This window comes from Solanum lycopersicum, chromosome 3 (genome assembly GCF_036512215.1).
Source record: "Solanum lycopersicum chromosome 3, SLM_r2.1".
NCBI lineage: Eukaryota > Viridiplantae > Streptophyta > Magnoliopsida > Solanales > Solanaceae > Solanum > Solanum lycopersicum.
Window position 1 is genome coordinate 8043454 of NC_090802.1, and position 20366 is coordinate 8063819.

Consider the following 20366-nt stretch of genomic DNA (forward strand, 5'->3'; position numbering starts at 1 on the left):
TTACAGTCGTATGAACATTTATAGTTGTTTTAGACCATGAGTTTTAAAAGTTTTTTTTCTTTTAAAAAAATCTTAAGTTAAATTAAAATTATATAAACCAAAAGGGAGTGAGTACAAACTTTAGATCAATTTTATATTTATAAAACTTAAGTTTTTGTAACTATTTTGACTTTTAACAAAATTTAAAATGAAAATAATTCACAATTATTTTTATAGTGTTTTTTAAATCAACATTCTATCGATAATAATCAAAAAATTTAATTGAAATAAGGTAATAAAGTATTTTAATTTTGAAATTCAAGTATTGATATCAATTGACAAAACATTTATTTTTAAGTTGTAAATCATTCATAATTTAATATTTAATGTGCTTCCTAATTTTGACGAATAACACTAATTTATAATAACTCAAGATTGCAAGAAGTAGAAATCAAGACTAAAAAGTGCAACTCACTATTATATGAAGGTCAATATGTAGTTTATCTATTGTGGAAGTTTCATATGTATATGATATATTATTCTATGCCAAATTAATTTTTGTTTCCATATATTTATACAATTTAAAAATTTATCCCGTTAATTGGTTATGTGTTTTATTAATCTACAACTATGCACTCATTATTTTGTCATTTTTTCTATTCTTACATTATCAACTCTATTTTTTTATCACTTAGAATTGTGATATTTTTTTTTTCTATTTAAGTGACAATTTTTTAAGATAAAACAAAATTTATTTTGGAGATTAAATAAATATCATTTTGGAGATAAAATAAGAAAAAAGATTTACTAACCCATAATCACGAAGATTCACTTTGAAACCCAGCGACGAAGAAAACTTTGAAACTCTTAGCCGCAAAATGAGGGAGAAGGAGTAAAATCATTTCTGGAAAATAATGAAATGAGGGGAAAAAGAGTAATAAAGATTTAAGAATTTAGTCTATGTGGCAGTGAAACCCTATTGGAGTGCAATGTGGAATTCACATGAAATTTAACAACTTTCGTTAATAAGGACACTTTTGAACCAATAGTTTGACGGAAAGGGTAGTTTAGAGTGCAATGTGGAATTCACATGAAATTTAACAACTTTCGTTAATAAGGATACTTTTGACCCACTAATTTGACGAAAAGGGTAGTTTTGAGCCGAACAATAGTTTAAAGGTAAATATGAACTATTTTAGATTGTTTAAGGGTAATTTTTACCCTTTTTCTTTTAGTATATGTGGCAGTGGACTCTATTGGTGTGCAATGTGGCATCACATGTGTAACGACCCGTTAGGTCATTTTGAGAACTAGGACTATTTTGGCTCTTTGCGAAAAAATTAAAAGTGTTATTTTAACTATTCAGTAACTACGAGTACCTAGTTGAGGTAACTTATGAAATAAGTAATATAGATAATAGGTTATTGGGGTTTCACGATTAATAAACTCTTGTTTAGAAAATAAAAGGAGTGGATGCAGAAACTTATCGTAAGCGACGAACGAGAGGAGAAACAATAGCCACTGCTAGTGAAAACAAAGAACTTCTCATCCCTTTTCAAATCTACCAAAGGTATGTTGTCAGAGTGATTTGGCTTGTTGTTATTATTATATTATTACATGAATAGTCAATACGGAAAAGGGTCTAAAATACCCTCAAAGTATTGGAAATGGTACAAAATTATCCTCCATCCACCTATTGGCTCCAAAATACCCTTCCCACCCACCTATTAGGTCCAAAATACCCTTGTCATCCACCTTTTGGTTCAAAATTGACCACTTATTTAACGGTTTTATATTTAAACTATTTCAATATTTTTTAAAATACGTGGCGCTCAACTATTTGTTATAATTTAACTTATTAGTATAATTTATAAATCAATCCACTACCCATCCATTACTAATTAAACCCTCCAAATTAATAAATCACTCACATTATTAATGCAACAACAGAAAAGTTACTGCCAACTGAGTGTTTTTAAAAATTTGAGACGAAAATATCTATAGAATTAAATTATCATACATTCAAGTGTCTAAATAAAAATTACCGATAAACTTAAAAGTCTGACTATGTTCATCTTAATTATTCTTACGTCTCAATATGTGATGTTACTTCATAGTTAACTTTTTTTTCAAAATAATATATTAAAAGTTTTAAAACAAATCATAAATATTCATAAAATTATATTTTAAAAAAGTGCATGAATTAATTCAGGGTGTATTACTTCTTTACCGTAAATCATAAATTTCTAATTCAATCTTGAAAGAGAATCAAATTGAAATTGTCCTCATAAATAAGCGGTTTTAGTAGTGTTTATAACGATTTTGATATTATTGTTGAATTATTAATTGGGTGGGGTTTAGTTAGTAATGGGTGGGTAGTGGGTTGGCTTATAAATAATACAAATAAATTAAATTATAACCAATTGTTGAACATGAAGTATTTTAAAAATATTTAAATAGTTTAAATTTAAAATCATTAAATAAGTGGTCGATTTTGAACTCAAAGGTGGATGACAAGGGTATTTTGGAGTCAATAGGTGGATGAAAAGGGCATTTTGGAGCCAATAGATGGATGAAGGGTAATTTTGTACCATTTTCAATGTTTCAAGGGTATTTTAGACTCTTTTCCGTGGTTAATATTAAAGTGGGGAAATCAATTGGTATGTGTTCAATATATAAAGAATGGCGGTTTCTTTCTAAAAAAATTTCGTTGTTTTGTATCAACCCAGGGTGTATTTAATGCCATTAATGACCATCATTCTGATGGTGTACATTGACTTAAGGGTTGATTTTTATGTTATTTTATCATTTTATTATTATTTTAATTGATGGAAAAAAATAAAAAAGGGCAAATGGCAGTGTTGCATCGTTACTTTATATGGCAAGCATGGAAATTGGTTATTTAAGATTTGTTTTTTTTAAAAAAAAAAGGAATTTAGAATTGAAAAATTGGATGGCAGAACGTTATTGGGTTCTGGGTTATTGTATTGGGAGGAGACAGGAGTGACTGCCAATCATTGGGCAATCATATGCCAATGATTGGCATTTGGTAAAAAAGAACAATAATTTTTTTGAATCTGACATATTGGTTACAGTTTAGATATTTAGGAAAAATCGTGACAATTTTAGATCGACGGTGTCTTGCTTGGTGTTGTTAATTGGTGGAGTTGATTCTTAGTTTATTTATTTATCAAATCAAGGTACTAGTTTTGATATATTGAGATAGGTAATTAATTATTAGATGTATATTATATGATCTAACATTGAATTTTAGGGTATTTAAGAAATTAAGGTTAAATTCTTAGCTTGAAATTTGACAAATTGACATAAATTATACCAAGATTTGGGGTTGATTAGAGATGTGAGTGAGTTTTTAGGGTCTATGATATATCTATAGTAATTTGAATATCCACAAACTCGCTTACTTATGAATATTGCATCATTGGTAGATCATGAACATTTCGAAACTTTGCGAAAAGAAAAGGAACTATCTTAAAGATTCGTGGCACGGGCTCGGCATCTAAGGTATGTTAAGACTTTTTAGACTTGTTGAATGACGTTTTCCTAATTAAAGATAAAAATAAAAATAAAATGAAATAGACAACGGGTAAGGGCGAAAGACGGGGGGAGTCTCATATCTTTGGTTTGGCGGGCATTGATATGAGTACCGGTGTTATAAAAGGGAAAGTTACTACTATAGAATGTGGATTGTAATTTGAGAATGTCAAAGCATATGAACATTAGTTGATATATTATTGACTTGAAATTCTTGTGTGATTGTGTTTTCTTTATTACACCCGTATAGTTGTGATAATTGAGGTGGTTATGTATTATGTTGATATTTGACTGATTGAGGTGCATTATCATCCCCTTATTGAAATAATATTGTGTACATGCATTGGCATGATGTTGAGTATAAGTTGGGCACGTAGAGTCCGTGCTGGGGATGGTGAGATGTAAAGATTATACTTTGTGTACGTGGAGATCGTCCGTGCGAAAATTGTTTGATTTATGATAGTGCGTTTAAATTTTTCGCACAGACATTTAGAGATTGTCCGTGTCGGTATATGGACCTCGCGAGTCCCCCATGGGTCATGAACTCTCGATGTATTTCTGAGGAGTATCATGTATATACGGTTGAGAGAGTACTGGTATTTCGAGACATATCATTTCATGGCATCATATTGCTTTTCATTTCATCACATCCTTCATTCTTGACGATATTGTGTTTTATTAGGTGGTTGAAAATTTCTTAATGTTTGATTACCTCTATTTGATGAAACTAGACTGGTAAGTGAACTATATACTTGTATAATTAAAGAATTAATTTTTCTTATATAAACTCATGTCACTACTTCTTCGTTGTCGGTCAATGAGACATACTAGGTACACGTGGTTTCGTACTCATACTACACCTGTTGCACTCTTTCTGGTGCATATTCAATTTCGAGTAGGAGCACATCTCGGGGAGCAATTTGAGTCCGAGTTTGGAGTGCCTTGGAGTTGTGGTGAGCTGCTTGGCTGTTCCGTGGCCCACACCTTCCTATATCTTTTACTTATTATGTTATTCAGTATTCAGACAGGATATTCCTTATGTTAGAATTGTCATTTTAGTTTCAGACTTGCATCGTATTTTAGGAGCTCTTGTACTTATGACACTAATTCTTGGGAAGCATATTTTTTTTGTTTTTCGCATTCGTACTTATAAGGAACTCAGCGCTGTAGATTTTTCTAATTGTTTGTCTTTTTACTCATTAGTTAGTTAAGTTGTTAAAATATGTTGGTTGACTTACCTAATAGTAGGGAATGTAAGTGCCATCACTACTTGTGAATTTGGGTCGTGACAACATGACATTTAACAACTTCCATTAATAAGAATTGCACTTTGACCCAATAGTTTGACAAGAAGGAGAGTTTTGAGCCGAAATATAATTTAAAAATGAATATGAACTATTTTGGATAGTTTAAAGGTATTTTTGACACTCCGATCCAATTATATCGTATCGAAATGTGACACTCCGATCTAATTATACCGTGTCGAAACGTGACACTCCGATCCAATTATACCATTAATTTATCATTTATTATCAGCACTTTCAATTCATTGATAATATTTCATCAAGCCTTCTTTATTTAAGGCATCACTTCGATAAAGAGGGTTCAAGAATATAAATTCTAGGGTTTCAAGATTTCAGACCAATCACAAAATACACAACCAAGCAACACAACCACACAATCAAGTACATAGAAAACTTCACAATATCATTCAATGCCTATCAATCACTATTAAGAGTTAACTATCAAATAGCATAAACCATAATCTACCTCCACCGAAGAACCGAAGTCAAGCAACCACTTCTTCAATACTTTTCCTTTCCTCAAGGCCTCTGAACCTTTCTAATTTGTCAAGTATCTATGCATAATTTGTAAGTTAACAACTCTATAAACACTCATATTATTCTATGTCTAGCCTAGACCCAAAAACTCACCTAATTTATTTCCTAAGTTCAAACCTAAGTTAAGTCTTAACTGTTCCAATTAGCATAACTTTAATAAAACTTTACTAAAACAATACACCTAAAATATTAAATTACCTATTTTTATATACGGAAACTAAATTTATAACGAGCTACTAAGATCATGTGCAACATCCAAAACCTTTTACTTTCGTGCAACACTATTTTATCTATATATTAATAAATATATAATGGTAATAACTCTTTGCACTAATGGGTCATACAATAATTTCCAACATAAGTCACGTGAATGGCGCCTGCAAGTTTCAATCCAATTTTTAATGCATCAACACTAACAAAATCACCAACTATATTATCTACCTAATCACTATAATCTTAAATTTTCTCAAATAATAAATTCCTATACCAACATATTATATTCATTAACTTTCAAATTCTTGGCCAATACTATGTCATAATTATCTTTTACAATTAATTGTAACGACCCGTTTAGTCGTTTTGAGCAACAGACTTCAATTCTGGAAAAACTGGCAGAAGCGACGGACCCCACGACGGAACGTCATGGGCACGACAGACCGTCGCAGGGTCTCGTTTCAAAACACTTAGAAAATCTAAAATTGGGTACTGAAAATCGACTCTCTGAACTTTGTGACGGAATGGCAGGACGGACCGTCACAGGTGTGACAGACCGTCACAGACCCTTGGTGGAAATTTGGGTCTCTGAACTTTGCGACGACCTGTAGGACGGACCGTCGCAGGCGCGACGGCCCGTCACAGGTTGCGTAATCCCAGTGGAAGTCGGATTTCTTGATACGTTTTAAGGGACGTTTTTGACTATTCTTGCCTTAATTATAAAGTTCGTGGGTTTATATTAATAACTCAAATTCTTGGGGGTTAAAAGAGGTAACCCTAAGTTAATTAGTGGGGTATTATTGCCACCTTTTATTCTTAATTATATACTAATTAGGATAAAAGAAAGAGGGTTTGAATAAGAAAATAGAAAGAACAAAGAGAGACAGAAAAAGAAAGAGAACGAGTAGAGAGAGCGAGAAACGAAGAGGATAGCAAGGATTTTGAGAAGATAGCTTGTTGATCGCAATTCTTCGGTGGAGGTAGGTTATGGTTATTTCATGCTATTCGTAGTAAACTCTTAATAGCGAATGATATGTGTTGGTAGTATTGTAAACCTACTATATGCTTAATTGTATGTTTGCATGAATATGATTATGTGATTGTGATAAGACAACATAATGAAAATATTGAATCCCAAATCTTGAAAAGAAACTTTAATATACATTATTACTGATGATGCCTTGGTATAGAAGAAGGCTTGATGAATTAAAGTAATGGGATTGATGATGCCTTGGAATAGAAAAGGCTTGATGATTTACAGAATGATATTAGTGGATCGGGTGCCACGTTCCGGTACAAGGATAGTATATGAGGATCGGAGTGTCACGTTCCGACACCAGGATAGTATATGGATCGGGTGCCACGTTCCAGTACCAGGATAGAATATGGATCGGGTGTCACGTTCCGACACCAGGATAGAATATGGATCGAGTGCCACGTTCCGGTACCAGGATAGAATGAGGATCGGAGTGTCACGTTCCGACACCAGGATAGAATATGGATCGGGTGCCACGTTCCGGTACCAGGATAGAATGAGGATCGGAGTTTCACGTTCCGACACCAGGATAGAATATGGATCGGGTGTCACGTTCCGACACCAGGATAGAATATAGATCGGGTGCCACGTTCCGGTACCAGGATAGTATATGAGGATCGGAGTGTCACGTTCCGACACCAGGATAGTATATGGATCGAGTGCCACGTTCCGGTACCAGGATAGAATATGGATCGGGTGTCACGTTCCGACACCAGGATAGAATATGGATCGGGTGCCATGTTCCGATACCAGGATAGAATAAGGATCAGAGTGTCACGTTCCGACACCAGGATAGAATATGGATCGGGTGCCTCGTTCCGGTACCAGGATAGAATGAGGATCGGGTTGTCATGTTCCGACACCAGGATAGAATATGGATCGGGTGTCACGTTCCGACACCAGGATAGAATATGGATCGGGTGCCACGTTTCGGTACCAGGATAGAATGAGGATCAGAGTGTCACGTTCCGACACCAGGATAGTATATTGAGGAGCGGAGTGTCACGTACCAACACGAGGGGAAATAAAGATAATGAATCTTGAAATATGTTAATATATCCAATCTAATGAACTAAATTCCCAAATGAGTATGATGAGGAGGTGTGAGTCCTCATTGATGTGCTTGGTGTTGTAACCAAGGGTTATGGTAACTGTAAATGCTGCATGCTAAGGATATTAGTTGATTTTATGATATTGCTTAATACATACTATTTTCTATTTTGAGTTGGCCGATGATATCTACTCAGTACCCGTGTTTTGTACTGACCCCTACTTTTATTGTTTTCTTCTTGTTTATTTGTGGAGTGCAGCAAACGTGCCGTCATCTTCGACTCAACAGTAACTCAAGCAAGTCTTACTACATCGGAAATTCAGGGTGAGCTAATGCTTCTATCTTGGACTGGATCTTCTTCTTCAAGTCTTGATGCCTTGAACTTCCGGCATGGACTAGCTTCTTATGTATTTTTAGCTTCTTAGAAACTCTTAGAATTAGTAGTTTAAAGTAGTTGTTCTTGTGATGATGACTTCCAGGTTTTGGGAATAATAGATGTTGAATATTGATAGTTATTGAATTGGTTTTTATTTAATGAGTTTAAGTCTTCCGCATTACTTTCTGTTGATATTATGTTGAAATGTTAAGGTTTAGATTGGTTGGTTCGCTCACATAGGAGGGGAAGTGTGGGTGCCAGTCGCGGCCCGGATTTGGGTCGTGACAAACTTGTTATCAGAGCATTAGGTTCGTTGGTCTCATCACACAAGAACAGGTCTAGTAGGGTCTTAAGGAACGGTAGGGGGACGCCTTTAATTTTCCTTGAGAGGCTACAAGACTTTAGGAAAATTCCATTCTTTCATTCTTTCTTTCGTGCTACTACTTGAGTCCAATTGGTATCTAGGCGATACGAATTGGTATCTGACCATCTTCACTCTCTTTCACAGATGGTTAGAACTAGAGCAACGACTACGCCAACATCAACACCGGCCAGACAAGAAACAATTGAGCCAGCCACTGGGGCTGTGGCTCGAGGAAGAACAACGGCAAGGGGCCGTGGTAGAGGTCGTGGGAGGACGTCCTCTAGGGGAAGAGGACGAGCACCTATCCCATCTGATACTAGGGCAGTGACTCCTCCACCGACTGAGGAAGTAATAAGAGAAGGGGGGATGGGGAAAATGAACAAGTGCAGAATGAGGGATTGCCACCCCAACCTACCCCAGAGATGATCAATCAGGTTCTGGCTTATCTTAGCGGGTTATCTGATCAGGGCCAGACACCCCCAGTGTTTTCTGCACCAGCACCTCAGGCTCCGGAGGTACAACATGCGGCTACTATGGCTCCCCGCATGGATGTTCCATTGGAAATAGGCACGTTTCCACGTCTGACTACTGGGCCTATAATGACAAATGATCAGCATGAACTTTTCAGTAAGTTCTTCAAATTGAAACCTCCAGTCTTCAAGGGTGCGGAATCTGAGGATGCGTACGATTTTCTGGTTGACTGTCACGAGCTACTACACAAAATGGGTATAGTAGAACGGTTTGGTGTGGAGTTTGTGACTTATCAGTTTCAAGGGAACGCCAAAATGTAGTGGCGGTCACATATCGAGTGTCAACCAATAGAGGCACCACCTATGACTTGGGCCTCATTCTCTAGTTTGTTTATGGAGAAGTATATCCCCCGGACTTTGAGGGATAGGAAAAGGGATGAGTTCTTGAGCCTAGAGCAAGGTAGGATGTCGGTTAATGCTTTTGAGGCTAAGTTTCGTGCACTATCCAGATATGCCACTCAACTCTGTTTCAGTCCTCAAGAGCGGATTCGCCAGTTTGTGAAGGGGTTGAGGTCAGAATTGCGAATTTCGGCCTTACAGATAGCGGCAATGGCAAAATCCTTCCAAGAAGTGGTAGACTTTGTGATAGAAGTGGAAGGAGTGAAGCCAGACGACTTCACCACAACAACGACATCAAAGAGATTTCGAAAGGGAGGTGAGTTTAATGGTTCTTACACTAAAGGACAGGGTTCGGGAAGTTACGCAGTTCGACCCATTTAGTCTTCACTACAGACTGTAGTTGGGGGTCCACCTCCGAACGGTCAACACTTTTCTGAGAGACCTATGCATGAACCCAGAGAGTGCTATGGATGTGGGGAGATTGGACATATTAAGAGATATTGTCCAAAATAGAGTTACAGACCTCCAAATGTTAGAGGTAGAGGTGGTCATGGCAGAGGTCGTTATTCTGGAGGACGTGGTGGTCGAGGTAATGGTGGCCACCAAAACGGCCGAGGTGATGGGCAAACTGGAGTCACTACATCACAACATGGTAGGGGCAACGGACAGATGAACGATAGGGCCCATCGTTACGCTTTCCCTGGGCGGTCTGAAGCGGAGGCATCTGATGCTGTCATCACAGGTAATCTTCTGGTTTGTGATTGCATGGCTTCCGTATTGTTTGATCCTGGATCCACGTTTTCTTATGTATCTTCCTCATTTGCTAATGGTCTAAATTTACATTGTAAATTTCTTGATATGCCTATTCGTGTTTCTACTCCGGTGGGTGAGTCTGTGGTAGTTGAAAAGGTATATAGGTCTTGTTTGGTAAACTTTGTGGGGAGCAACACTTATGTAGATTTGGTTATCTTAGAAATGGATGATTTTGATGTGATTCTGGGTATGACTTGGCTTTCTCCGCAATTTGCAATCTTGGATTGTAATGCTAAAACGGTGACGTTAGCCAAGCCTGGGACAGACCCGTTAGTGTTGGAGGGTGACTACACTTCTAATCCGGTCCGCATCGTCTCCTTTCTTCGTGCTAAGAAAATGATTAGTAAAGGGTGTTTAGCTTTCTTAGCACATCTCAAGGATGACACTACCCAAGTACCTTCGATTGAGTCGGTTTCAGTAGTTCGTGAGTTTCTGGATGTGTTCCCTGCAGATCTTCCTGGTATGCCACCGGATATGGATATTGACTTCTGTATTGATCTTGAACCCGGTACTCGCCCCATTTCTATATCCCCTTATAGAATGGCTCCCGCGGAGTTAAGAGAGTTAAAAGCACAACTTCAAGAGTTATTGAACAAAGGCTTCATTAGACCAAGTGCATCTCCTTGGGGTGCTCCGGTTTCGTTTGTAAAGAAGAAGGATGGGAGTTTTCGAATGTGTATAGACTACAGACAACTGAATAAGGTAACTATTAAGAACAAGTATCCTCTTCCTCGCATTGATGACTTGTTCGATCAGTTACAAGGTGCTTGTGTCTTCTCTAAGATTGAATTGAGATCCGGTTATCATCAATTGAAAATACGGGCAACGGATGTGCCAAAGACTTCTTTTCGAACGAGGTATGGGCATTACGAATTTGTAGTGATGTCTTTTGGTCTTACGAATGCCCCTGCTGTGTTCATGAGCTTGATGAATGGGATTTTTAAGCCATATTTGGACCTCTTCGTGATCGTATTTATTGATGATATATTGGTATACTCAAAGAGCAAGAAGGAACATGAAGAGCATTTGAGAATGGTATTGGAAATGTTGAGGGAGAAAAAGCTTTATGCCAAGTTCTCTAAGTGTGAGTTTTGGCTAGATGCAGTGTCCTTCTTGGGGCACGTGGTTTCTATGGAAGGAGTGATGGTGGATCCTTCTAAGATTGAGACAGTGAAGAATTGGGTGAGACCTACTAATGTGCAGAAATAAGGAGCTTTGTTGGGTTAGCTAGCTACTACCGTAGATTTGTCAAGGGATTCTCTTCTATTGCTTCCCAATTAACGAACTTGACTAAGCAGAATGTTCCATTTATATGGTCGGACAAATGTGAGGAAAGCTTTCAGAAGCTCAAAACTTTATTGACTACCGCACCTATCCTTACCTTGCCAGTAGAGGGTAAGAACTTCATTGTTTATTGTGATGCATCCTATTCTGGGTTGGGTGCAGTACTAATGCAAGAGAAGAGTGTGATTGCTTATGCTTCAAGGTAATTAAAGGTGCATGAACGTAACTATCCAACTCATGATTTGGAATTGGCTGCGGTAGTGTTTGCATTAAAGCAATGGAGACACTATTTATATGGGGTTAAGTGTGAGATCTATACGGATCATCGTAGCCTTCAGTATGTCTTTACTCAGAAAGATTTGAACTTAAGACAGAGGAGATGGATGGAGTTACTAAAGGACTACGACATCACTATTTTGTATCATCCGGGGAAGGCGAATGTTGTAGCGGATGCTTTGAGTAGAAAGGCGGGAAGCATGGGAAGTCTAGCTCACTTGCAAGCTTCTAGACGCCCGTTGGCTAGAGAGGTTCAGACTCTAGCTAATGACTTGATGAGATTAGAAGTAAATGAGAAAGGAGGATTGTTGGCTAGTGTGGAGTCAAGATCTTCTTTTCTTGACAAAATTAAGGGAAAACAGTTTGATGATGAGAAACTAAGAAGAATTCAAGATAAGGTATTGCGAGGAGAGGCTAAGGAAGCACAAATCGATGAGGAAGGTGTTTTGAGGATCAAGGGAAGGGTATGTGTACCCCGTGTTGATGATTTGATCAACACTATTCTGACAGAGGCTCATAGTTCAAGGTATTCTATACATCCGGGTGCAACCAAGATGTATCGTGACCTAAAACAACACTTTTGGTGGAGTAGAATGAAGCGCGATATTTTTGACTTTATTGCCAAGTGTCCAAACTGTCAACAAGTAAAGTATGAACACCAAAGGCCCGGAGGAACACTTCAGAGAATGCCCATTCCGGAATGGAAATGGGAAAGAATTGCAATGGACTTTGTGGTTGGTCTTCCAAGGACAATGGGTAAGTATGACTCCATTTGGGTGATTGTTGATAGGTTAACTAAATCTGCTCATTTCATTCCGGTAAAGGTGACTTACAATGCAGAAAAGTTAGCCAAACTTTACATCTCGGAAGTGGTGCGATTGGATGGGGTTCCACTATCCATCATATCAGATAGAGGTACGCAGTTTACTTCTAAGTTTTGGAAAACATTGCATGCGGAATTGGGTACTAGGTTGGACCTTAGTACTGTGTTCCATCCTCAGACCGATGGTCAATCTGAAAGGACGATTCAAGTGTTGGAGGATATGCTTCGTGCGTGTGTGATAGAGTTTGGTGGTCATTGGGATAGCTTCCTACCCTTAGCGGAGTTTTCATACAATAATAGCTATCACTCAAGCATTGATATGGCTCCATTTGAAGCATTGTATGGAAGGAGATGTAGGTCTCCCATCGGTTGGTTTGATGCATTCGAGGTTAGACCTTGGGGTACTGACCTTTTGAGGGATTCGATGGAAAAAGTGAAGTCTATTCAAGAAAAGCTGTTAGCGGCGCAAAGTAGACAAAAAGAATACGCAGATCGAAAGGTTAGAGACTTAGAGTTCATGGAAGGTGAACAAGTCTTGTTGAAAGTTTCGCCAATGAAAGGGGTGATGCGATTTGGAAAAAGGGGTAAGCTAAGTGCAAGGTACATTGGTCCCTTTGAAGTACTAAAGCGAGTAGGAGAGGTGGCTTATGAGTTAGCCTTGCCTCCAGGGCTGTCCGGAGTACATCCGGTATTCCATGTGTCTATGTTGAAAAGATACCACGGGGATGGAAACTACATTATCCGTTGGGATTCAGTTTTGCCTGATGAGAACTTGTCTTATGAGGAGGAGCCTGTTGCTATTTTAGATAGAGAAGTTCGCAAGTTGAGGTCAAGAGAGATTGCATCCATCAAGGTGCAATGGAAGAATCGACCCGTTGAAGAAGCCACTTGGGAGAAGGAGGCGGATATGCGAGAAAAATACCCACATCTGTTTACAGATTCAGGTACTCCTTTTCGCCCTTGTTTTCCTTCTTTTGATCGTTCGGGGACGAACGATGGGTAAATTGGTATCTAATGTAACAACCCGTTTAGTCGTTTTGAGCAACAGACTTCAATTATGGAAAAATTGGCAGAAGCGACGGACCCCACGACGGAACGTCATGGGCACGACGGACCGTCGCAGTGTCTCGTTTCAAAACACTTAGAAAATCAGAAATTGGGTACTGAAAATCGACTCTATAAACTTTGTGACAGAATGGCAGGACGGACCGTCACAGGTGTGACGGACCGTCACAGACCCTTGGTGGAAATTTGGGTCTCTGAACTTTGCGACGACCTGCAGGACGGACCGTCGCAGGCACGACGGCCCGTCACAGGTTGCATAATCCCAGTGGAAGTCGGATTTCTTGATACGTTTTAAGGGACGTTTTTGACTATTCTTGCCTTAATTATAAAGTTCGTGGGTTTATATTAATAACTCAAATTTTTGGGGGTTAAAAGAGGTAACCCTAAGTTAATTAGTGGGGTATTATTGCAACCTTTTATTCTTAATTATATACTAATTAGGATAAAAGAAAGAGGGTTTGAATAAGAAAATAGAAAGAACAAAGAGAGACAGAAAAAGAAAGAGAACGAGTAGAGAGAGCGAGAAACGAAGAGGATAGCAAGGATTTTGAGAAGATAGCTTGTTGATCGCAATTCTTCGGTGGAGGTAGGTTATGGTTATTTCATGCTATTCGTAGTAAACTCTTAATAGCGAATGATATGTGTTGGTAGTATTGTAAACCTACTATATGCTTAATTATATGTTTGCATGAATATAATTATGTGATTGTGATAAGACAACATGATGAAAATATTGAATCCCAAATCTTGAAAAGAAACTTTAATATACATTATTACTGATGATGCCTTGGTATAGAAGAAGGCTTGATGAATTAAAGTAATGGGATTGATGATGCCTTGGAATAGAGAAGACTTGACGATTTACAGAATGATATTAGTGGATCGGGTGCCACGTTCCGGTACCAAGATAGTATATGAGGATCGGAGTGTCACGTTCCGACACCAGGATAGTATATGGATCAGGTGCCACGTTCCAGTACCAGGATAGAATATGGATCGGGTGTCACGTTCCGACACCAGGATAGAATATGGATCGGGTGCCACGTTCCGGTACCAGGATAGAATGAGGATCGGAGTGTCACGTTCCGACACTAGGACAGAATATGGATCGGGTGCCACGTTCCGGTACCAGGATAGAATGAGGATCGGAGTTTCACGTTCTGACACCAGGATAGAATATGGATCGGGTGTCACGTTCCGACACCAGGATAGAATATGGATCGGGTGCCACGTTCCGGTACCAGGATAGTATATGAGGATCGGAGTGTCACGTTCCGACACTAGGATAGTATATGGATCGGGTGCCACGTTCCGGTACCAGGATAGAATATGGATCGGGTGTCACGTTCCGACACCAGGATAGAATATAGATCGAGTGTCACGTTCTGGTACCAGGATAGAATGAGGATCGGAGTGTCACGTTTCGACACCAGGATAGAATATGGATCGGGTGTCACGTTCCGGTACCAGGATAGAATGAGGATCGGAGTGTCACGTTCCGACACCAGGATAGAATATGGATCGGGTGTCACGTTCCGACACCAGGATAGAATATGGATCGGGTGCCACGTTCTGGTACCAGGATAGAATGAGGATCGGAGTGTCACGTTCCGACACCAGGATAGTATATTGAGGAGTGAAGTGTCACGTACCGACACGAGGGGAAATAAAGATAATGAATCTTGAAATATATTAATATATCCAATATAATGAACTAAATTCCCAAATGAGTATGATGAGGAGGTGTGAGTCCTCATTGATGTGCTTGGTGTTGTAACCAAGGGTTATGGTAACTGTAAATGCTGCATGCTAAGGATATTAGTTGATTTTATGATATTGCTTAATACATACTGCTTTCTATTTTGAGTTGGCCGATGATATCTACTCAGTACCCGTGTTTTGTACTGACCCCTACTTTTATTGTTTTCTTCTTGTTTATTTGTGGAGTGCAGCAAACGTGCCGTCATCTTCGACTCAACAGTAACTCAAGCCAGTCTTACTACATCGGAAATTCAGGGTGAGCTAATGCTTCTAGCTTGGACTGGATCTTCTTCTTCAAGTCTTGATGCCTTGAACTTCCGGCATGGACTAGCTTCTTATGTAATTTTAGCTTCTTAAAAACTCTTAGAATTAGTAGTTTAAAGTAGATGTTCTTGTGATGATGACTTCCAGGTTTTGGGAATAATAGATGTTGAATATTGATAGTTATTGAATTGGTTTTTATTTAATGAGTTTAAGTCTTCCGCATTACTTTCTGTTGATATTATGTTGAAATGTTAAGGTTTAGATTGGTTGGTTCGCTCACATAGGAGGGGAAGTGTGGGTGCCAGTCGCGGCCCGGATTTGGGTCGTGACATTAATTAACAATATAAACTAAGAGAATCAATCCAAGCTACCATAAATTGTAACTTCGGTTTTTCATAATTGATTTAATATTATAATAAGACTTTAATTCCTCAATCTAATGATTTCCAGCCAATATATAATAATAATAATAATAATAATAATTCTCATTATAATATTAAACTAATATAAACGCACATCCATTTTTATATATAAAAATTGCTATATTGTCCCTCCAATTCATTATCCAATTACACCTATATATATATATATATATATATATATATATATATATATATATATATATATATAACCTTCCTAATTATTACAACAACCTAACCTTTCAAACAAATATTTGTTTTCACCCCCAAATTGACCAATCATTAATTTCCTCAACTTGTACCTTTCAATTCTTTATTCATTTTCACTATTCAACATACAAATCCACTTAAAGGTAATCAACCAACAATAAAAATTATAAAATTAGCATGCTGGAAAAATTCTACTGAAAGAGTAACCTCAAGCCGCTGCCTTTTCACTCTTTGCTCTATGATCGTGTGATTATTTACTAAACTAATTATTATATGGTTAATTATAAAAGTAATAAAAGTGATTAACTATTTATTGTAATGTTATTTTTTAATCAGCAACTAAATTAATTATTTAATTTACCCCTAAATTTTATAATTCTAGTTATGAATTGTTCAAAATACTCAATTAGAATCTATCAAAAAATATTTTTTTGAAACACAAGGTTTTAACACTCAAAACGACCGAAAGGGTCGTTACAATTGCGTTTTTAAGCTTCTCTTTACTGTAATTTTCAAATATGTAACAAAATAGAAATTAAAACGAAGAATTAAAGTTTTCAAATCATTATATTTCATTTATAATATATGACTCCCTCCTTTTAGATTTATATGAACTTATTTTTTAATTTCATTTCATAAGGAAAATAACTTCTAATTTTTTTATATAGCATATTTAAGATCACAAAATTAAAAAATATTTCAATAAACAAAATTTAAATATACATACAAATTTTAGTTTTAGTTTTGATTGATTTTACCTAATATGATACCAAGATATATAATTATTAAGACCTAAGTGTAATCATAATTTATTTACTTTTGTATAATAAATAAATATCACAATAACTCATAAAAATGAAGAAATAACAAAAATCAGATAATATTAATAAGAATAATTGAAAATGTTTCTAGAACTATTTAATTTTCTTGTTATCATTCTTGGTATATTTTTGTTTGCATGAAGTTACATTCTTACCTTTGATCATCATTCATTTCATATATAGAAAGATGTTTCTACAATTATATATTCTTGATAGATTTTTGTTAGAATAAAATTAGGTCGTCTTTAATACAAATATATCATCCTTTTAATTTTTGTTTGTAAAGTTACTTTTTAACATTTTTTTTCTTTAATTTCTATCTAATATATATTATTAATTTTATCACACTTATTTATTTTCAAGTATATTAATTAGAACCAAAATAAAGATGGAAATAATTAATTCATGATATATTTTATATAAAAAGTAACAATTTTATAAGCATAATGAAATAAAAAATATTAAGAATTAAATTTAAGTAATAGTAAAATAGAGTAATAATAAAATAGATATCAGAATAACTCACAAAAGAAAAGAAAATGAAGTAAAAACAAAATAAGTAAATGGTAATAACAATAACTTAAGATGTTTCTAGAACTATTTAATTTTCTTGTTATCATTCTTGATAGGTTTTTGTTAGTATGACAACAATCACTATTCAATCATCTAATAACAACAATTCAATCAATTGAATAAAAACCTTTGATGCAAGAACTCATGATAGAATCATGAAATCAGACAATTCATCTTAGAAAACTTTAGAAAACATCTTCGAAGTTGGGCTCCTTGATGAAACGATTTCAAGGATCAAAAATCATACCCCAACAATGCTAATCCTCCAATTTAGTGAAGAATCTTCACTCAAATCTCCAATTCAAGCTGTTCCTTGAGTTTTAGCTTCTATGGAACCTTAAAATTTTCTAAGGGATTTTGGGATTTTGATTTTGAAGAGTGAAATCTTCTAAGTGTTCAAGACTTATATACACATTTAAAATACTCAAAAGACCCCTTAAGAACCGTCAAACCTTTTATTTGAAAGTGGGGTGAAATGGGATCAACTTAACAGTGGCCTGCGCAGGGAACACAACCCAATCGACGGACTGACCGTCAACGGGCCGTCCCTTGATCAATGGACCGTCCTTCATTCTTTAAGTAGCATAACACTCAAAGTCTAATCTTTAATTTATTTATTTATTACTATTATGCCACAAATTTATTAGGATCCGAAGCTAATTTGTATGATAGATTGAATTATATCTTATATAAAAATCATGAATCATTATGTGATATCATCTTGAAATCTATCCTATTTATTTTAATTAATTTGTCATAAATTTTTGAAATAATGCACAAGTACTCCCTCAACGTATGCCCGAAATCTCAGAGACACACTTATACTATACTGAGGTCCTATTACACCCCTAAACTTATTTTATAAATAATTTTCTACCCCTTTTCAGCCTACGTGACACTATCTTGTGGGCCCAACACTGACTGACTTTTTTATCTACATAATTCTTTTTAACATGATACAATATATTTTTTATTCACTTTTTTCACACTTATTTATTTTCAAGTATATTAATTAGAACCAAAATAAAGAAAAAAATAATTAATTCATGATATATTTTTATATAAAAAGTAACATTTTTTATAAGCATAATGAATTGAAAAAATATTAAGAATTAAATTTAAGTAATAGTAAAATAGAGTAATAATAAAATAGATATCACAATAACTCACAAAAGAAAAGAAAGTGAAGCAAAAACAAAAAAAAGTAAATGGTAATAACAAAAATTTAAGATGTTTCTAAAACTATTTGATTTTCTTGTTATCATTCTTGGTAGGTTTTTGTTAGAATGAAATTACATTTTTATTCTTGGTCGATTTTATTACAAATATATCATCCTATACATTCATTTTATTTGTAAAGTTGCTTTTTAATATTTTTGTCTTTAATTTCAATCTAATATATATTATTAACTCTATCACACTTATTTATTTTCAAGTATATTAATTAGAGCCAAAATAGATATGAAAATAATTAATTCATGATAATTTTTTATATAAAAAGTAGGCATTTCTGATAAGCACAATGAATAGAAAAATATTAAGAATTAAATTAAAGTAATAGTAAAATAGAGTAATAATAAAAGAGATATCACAATAACTCACAAAAAAAAGTGAAGTAATAACAAAATAAGTTAATGATAATAATAATGACTTAAGACGTTTCTAGAACCATTTAATTTCATGTTATCATTCTTGATAGATTTTTGTCAGCCTACATTTTTGTCATTCATTATTATTCACTTTACATATAGAAAGATGTTTATAGAATTATTTATTTTCTTTCTTAATACATTTTTATTAAAATGAAATTACATTTACATCCTTGGTCTTCCTTCCACTTCACTCTTCTATATAATAGAAAAATATAAATATTTTTTACATTATTATAATCAAACAAATACAAATTAATTTTTAAAAATTAAATAAAATGATTATGTGGAGTCATACATAAAACAAAACCTTTTGTGACTCTTGTAAAATATTATTGGATTCTTCTAGAAAATTATTTTGACCTCTAATCATGGCTCTTCTATTAATAGATTAACCTAAGAGTGAGAACATAACTATGAAATATTTTTTTGTTGAGTACTTCATTTTGTTCGATATGTTTGGTTCATTCATAAAGAGTAATGCAGTCAAGCAATATACATTATCACTTAACTATCACAATAATTACATATAGGATGATGTTTCACTCCAAAACTATATAAACCATCAGATAATTTGTTGTGTGTTTGAAGATAGTTGATTTCATATAATAATTAGTAATAGAAAGAAATACACCATCTAAGGAGATTTTGCTAAGTTGTATCTAGAATGGATATGACTCATCTTTTTTGCAAATAGACCTCTCTTTCCTTGAGTTTCTGCATCTGAGCACATACAAATTTGCTGAATAAATGGACGTTCGAGTAGCTGTTATGACGTCCATCTTTTTGGAGGATTCTTTGTCAAATACTTAAATTATTTCTAATGAAAATTTTTATGGTGATTGATGCACAACCGACAATAGTTGTATAAGGACACCACTCCCTTTTGACAAGTTTACTTGTGGATCCCTTTCCTAATTATCACGCTTTCTCTCTCACACTTTCATTTTCACAAACTTTAGTCATTTCTTCTTTTGCATTTTTTTTTGCAAAATCTCTTTTTATTTTATGTGTGCAATTTTTTTTACCAACGTTTCTCTAGCTTTTTTTTTGTAGTTTTACGATCTCTAATATAGAAAATGTATTAATAATGCTACTATTTTGTGCTTTCACAAATTCACTTG